Here is a 6,000-nt window from a genome sequence, read left to right on the forward strand (position 1 = left end):
TGTGAGAGAGAGAGAGAAAGAGAGATAAAGGGGTGAGAGGGGTTGGGGTTCAAGATACCGGGAGTTGTGCATGGAAGACACCTTCCAGTACTCTGCGTGGTCTGCCCATGCAACGTTGACAGACTTGGGAGATAGGACGAAAGATCGGAACATGGCTGGCAGACGATGAGATTCGGAATATTGATGAGTAAAGAATGATGATCCACAGGATAGTATGACGAACTTCATATATATAGACCTGCTGTTCCACCTAGTTGGCAAAATGATCCATAAAATCAATGACCCGCTGCGGCTTGCTACGCACATCGAGTGTTTGTTTTGTTAAGAAACGCGATGACTGAGGAAGAAGAAGAAGCTGAAAAGCCTTCCCATGGGCGGCCAGCGGTGGGCTGCATGTGGGCATGCAATGCCGCAGTATCAGAAGCACAGCTTCTTCATTCAGTTTTTAAGTTCATAGCTAGCGGTTTCACCTGGTTTTAGACCGTCTCTCAGCTCGCTAGCCTTTCTTGACTCTGTCGACGCGTTGGAAACCGGAGTTGCGTGCAACAAATATTCACTTAAAAAAGAAAGAAGGGAGGTTCCAGAGTGAGTTGCGAGGTTCCAGAGTAATCCTATACGCTGGATATTTTTTTTTTTTTTGTCTTAAAAAAAGTTTTTTTTTCTTTTAATTGAAGGTATTTTCGTTATTAACCATATTGACCCATGAAAAATTCATGCACCAACGTAGCCTACATAACTAACTTAAAAGACATTGAGATATTCCATAAAAATATGTAAGTATAGTTTTTTCATCTTGACAATTTTATAAATCCTTTTGTCCTAAAAATTCCTTTTGTCCATCTCTCAGACCCACATCTTGTCGACGGAACACTGGATGTCTTGAACGGACCCATATCTATACAGGCTGGACTCACTTATCTATAAGTTTTTAAAATCGCTAGCTGCCTTTGCGACCATTCCAAATCTGACTTCAGTTCCTGATCATTTTCAGACGTTAAGAACATGGGAAAATGCTTACTTGTCCCTTTGTCCTACTTTAAATAATCATATATCTACTGCATATCCCTTGAAGACATATTTGTGATGCTTCTTACCCATGAAGCCCACAATGTCCTGCACCTAAAGATCCAACGGAGATAGCAAACATTACTGTACTCAAAATTAGTACGATATATTGCAAAAGAAATAGCGGAAACAATGGGCATATGCCATTTAGCACGAGTTTGGGTTGCGTGTAGGAGTTTGAGTTGCGTGTGCCGTTTGAAGAGTGCAACAAACTTACACCAAAAGGAAAAAGGAAACGTTATTGAAATTTTTGAAAAAGAATTGTCTTTCTGAGTCTTTTCATTCCTTTTGTTTCTTTAAAAAAAAAATTCCTGCTTTCTATCATACAAAAACATTTTTGTCATTAACCGAATTAGCACATGGTGTTATCCAAATGGAAGGAAATAGGATGTTATCCAAATGTTTGCAGAACCACTTGTCAAATATACAGGAAATAGGATGTTATCCAAATGGAAGGAAGGTTCCTTCGAATTCATTATATTATTATGGGCTAAATTATCCTTTATCTTATCTAGCTAGATCTACCAGTAGTTCTTTCGACAAATACTATCAGCTCAAATATAAACGTTTGACGTCTTCATCCTTTGAAAGTTGTAGAGTTTGAATTTCATTGATTTGTCATTATTCGTCTGTTGAACAATGTGAAACCCAACAGTTTCCCTGTATCATATATAACACAAGCTGGAGCTAAAATGAAATTTTCTTGTTTTCTTCTGGCTAGCTAGCTTTTTCTTGGGTACTGTAACGTGTTTGAAACAACATCTAGTCACATGCACACCTTTGCGCACACAACAAATATGTACTAAAGAAAAAAAAGGGGGTTGAGATATTTGAGAAATTTTTTATAAAAGTATGTACATTTTTCAGTTTTGACATTTTTATAATTCCCTTTTTGTCCTTTTAAAAAACTTCTTCCTTTCTTGATTTAGAGCATTTTAGTCATCACACACACCTTGTAGTGCACCATAAGTCTAGAACGGACCCATACCTATGCAGACTTAGGAAAATGCCTACCGGTCCCTTTGTACTATAAAATAATCACATATATATCCACCACACATCTTTTGATGACCTGTTTGCTATGCTTCTTACTCATGAAGCCCACAATATGTATTTGATCATGATGTCATGCACGGATGCACCTAAAAATCCAACTGAAATAACATTACTATACTCAAAATTTAGTATTATATATTGCGAAAGAAATGGAAGAAACAATGGGCAGTACCATTTAGCACATGTTTATGCATGTTCAAAGTTAGCAGCAAACTGCAGAACCATTTGTCTAATATACAGGAAATAGGGTGTATTTATTATTTTCTGGAGAATTGTTTTAGTAATAAGAAAAAATGAATGGCTCTCATACCATCGTCATTTTGACAATAGAAAAATCAACTTTTTTCATAAAAACAACTTGTTTCAAAGTATGTTTTATATAAAATAGTTTCTATAAATATATTAAGTTATTTCTATTTTATTTAAAATAACTTTTTACCAAAAAAAGTTAAAGGGTCTGCTTTTTGTCCATGATCTCTAAGTGTCTGGTTTTTACCAATTTCTCTACATTCCTATTTCCTAAACTCGAGCACATAAATAAATTAAAAAAAAATTAGCTAAAACTTAAAATAGCTTGAGTAACGTCTTTATCTTAAGAGAATTTGATTAGCTAGCTAGCTAGTTTAATGCTAATCGCAGTCTACCTGAAAGAATTTACTGAATAAATTCTACATGGCAAAGTCAAAGTTATCTAAGGAAAGCAATATCGAAGGAAAAAACCAAGGCATCGCGTCATTTAACTTAAATTTGGACAATGAACAGATGGCAAGAACTGCGGCCTTCTTGGTTTTAGTTGGAATACGAAAACCATTACAAATTATTTAGTTGCCCATTAGTCTATATTATTTGGAAAACAAAAAACAGTGGTTGATGATATTATACTAGGTTAATATTTCCAATTATTCCATATTAGTTTGAAAAGAAAAATCATTGACTAATGATAGAGGAAGGTCAGCAACCCCAATATGAACAATTACAAATATTGGCTCCAAACAAGTCGGCATCTTGCTATCTCCACGAAGCTCTACAATCAAAATTTCCTGAAACTTTCTTTATTGTTGTTGCAGTTAAATTAATCTATAAAAAGTGTCGTTACTGGTGACAAAAAATGTCAGTAAAAATTGCAAAAACGTCAATAAACCCTTTACAATTGTTTTTCTTCCAAAAAAAAGAATCAACATGTCATTGGAAAAAGAGAATAAAACTAATCAGTTAATGCCAACTTCATTTTCTTCCAAAAAAAAAATCAACATGTCATTGGAAAAAGAGAATAAAACTAATCAGTTAATGCCAACTTCATTCTTAAACGCGTCTTTTTCTACCCTTTCAAAAGCTCAATGTTCTCAGCGATCCGTTTTCAAGTTGACAATCATGTTTATTTCAAACGAATCTGATTAGACTAACAACTTATTTTCATCACGAAGAAGGAAAATCCTTTACAAATTTTCCATGCAATTAGCAAACAGAAGGAAAATTTAGATAATGATTTGTAAGAAGAAAATATTTCTTCATCTGAAAAAAGACAATACAACAAAACAGGACAGCTCCGGTCTGGTGCTCCTAAATAAAGCGCAGTTATTAATTATTGAAGGTTAGATGCACACGCCATTGCACGACCAAAATGCCTATGGTGAAATAAAAAAAAGAAAAAAAAAAAGACCGATCAAAAGAAGATTATAAAAATGTTAGAAGTCTACAATGTACATATCTTTATATAAATTTTCTTAAATACTCCAATCCCTCTTCTTTTCTTCTTAAGTGTACATTTATTGCCTACACACCAGGCCTGTGCATGTAACTCAATTTCATTAATGGTAGTCTCTGACTAGGAGGTCACCCGACGCCACAGTCACTGCTTTGGTGCTTGGAAATAGCACCAGAAGCGGTCTCTTGCCCATATTTCACATATCATATCATATCATAAATTTAATTCAATGTTGACCTCTTTCTTTCACTTGCTGTCACGAATAGGTCTGAGTTTCCGTTCTTCCATGACCACCATATCGCCATTGGGAATGTGTTTTTCTTCAACAACCACTTCACCTTCATCCTTTTCTTCAATCAAGCTGCCCGACGGGGCTCTAGACATAAGCAAAATGTGGAGCGACCTATGTCATCAGAGTGTGGGGTGCGGGTGCCGGCACGGCACATCCCAAAAAAATTAGGTGCGGCGGTGCGAGAAAACTATTTATTATTATTATTATTATTATTAATTTATAATAATAATATATATGACAAAATTATCTCTAAACCATAAAATTATTAAATATCAAAATCAAAATTGCAATTTTCCCAATTCCTTTCTTTTTTAATAAGGAGGTTAGCTGGTTAGGTTCGGCGTCGAAGGGACGGGGCGAAGCGCTCCGCTGTTCATTAACGAGCATTATTCTTATAATAATTTTGGTTTTACATATGTCAAATTGGATCAAGATCCAAATCCAGAACCAAACTCTATCACTGCCGGACGGGTTCCCCTTCCTCTTCTTCCTCTTCCTCGTCTTCTTCTCTAATCTCTATCTCCCACTTAGTTGCCCTCTCTCAGGTGAGCATCCACACAGAGAACAGAGAAGAAGAAGGTGGAGGAAGGAGCACTGGCCGCAGCGGCGGTGCAGCGCGGCGGCGATTTGGGTAATTAGGTCTTCGCTTGAGCCCTCCCGTCCTCACCTCTCTTCCTCCCTCTCCCATCTGTTTCCCCCTCCTCTCTTCCTCCCATCCTCACCTCTCTTCCTCCCTCTCCCATCTGTTTCCCCATCCTCTCTTCCTCTGGTCCTCACCTCTCTTCCTCCCTCTCCCATCTGTTTCCCCCTCGCTCTGGCCCTCTCTTCTTCCCATCATCACCTCTCTTCCTCCCGTCCACACCTCTCTTCCTCCTCACTCTCCCTCTCCGTTTCCCCCAAATCCTATCCATTTCTCCTCCAGGGTGCGGTTTGGGTGCGTCATTGTTGTCAGGTGCGGTTTGGGTGCGAATCCAGGTCGCACCCGCACCCAAATCAGCACCCGCGTTGCGTCGACGTGGGTGCTGGTCCAATACTGCCGCACCCTGGTGACATTGGGAGAAACCCATGGGAATGGAAAGGAGCTATGTACGCCACCTCATGTATGTACTAAGTGTACACCGGATGTGGACCTTACTATTAATATGAACATTTACTTTTAATGCCCAAATATCGCATACGTGAGATAACAAATAAGAATAAAATATCAAATAAGTATGAGATACTATTTATAAGATCAAAAATGATATATGAAATAATGAGACAATTGATGGATAAATGTGTAAAATAACGCTCAACATAAGTATGAGATAACAAAAGAGTTATGAAATAATGAGATAACAGATGTGATGTTTGAGATAACATTAAACATAAGTATTTTGAGATAATAACATATTTATGAAATAATGAGATAACGGATGAATGTATGAGATAACGTTAAACATGAGTATGAGATAATGTTTATTAGACAAAAAATATTTATGAGATAATGACATAATGCTATGAGTGGGATAAAAAAACAAAAATGTTTTTTTATTGCTTAAAGGAGTATATTGGTTATAACGATTTATACGGACTGATAAATTTTACCTTTATCGAATCCCCAAATCTTCTTTTTGTGGTTTTCTTTTTTTGTCCTACAAAAAAAAGTTACTTTTTTTATTCATCATAGGCATTTTTTGTCATTATTAAAATGACACATGAAATTTCATACACAGGAACGACTTATATAACCAGCTTCAAATTGGAGCAACAGATGAGAGGGGGAAAAGGTTGGAGTACTTTAGTAATTTTAATATAGAAATATACATGTTATACTTGTAACTTTTTCATAACCCAGTTTTGTCTTTTTCTTTTGTTTACTTTATCAAAAGTATTTTAGTCA

This window comes from Nymphaea colorata, chromosome 7, assembly GCF_008831285.2.
Source record: "Nymphaea colorata isolate Beijing-Zhang1983 chromosome 7, ASM883128v2, whole genome shotgun sequence".
Taxonomy (NCBI): domain Eukaryota; kingdom Viridiplantae; phylum Streptophyta; class Magnoliopsida; order Nymphaeales; family Nymphaeaceae; genus Nymphaea; species Nymphaea colorata.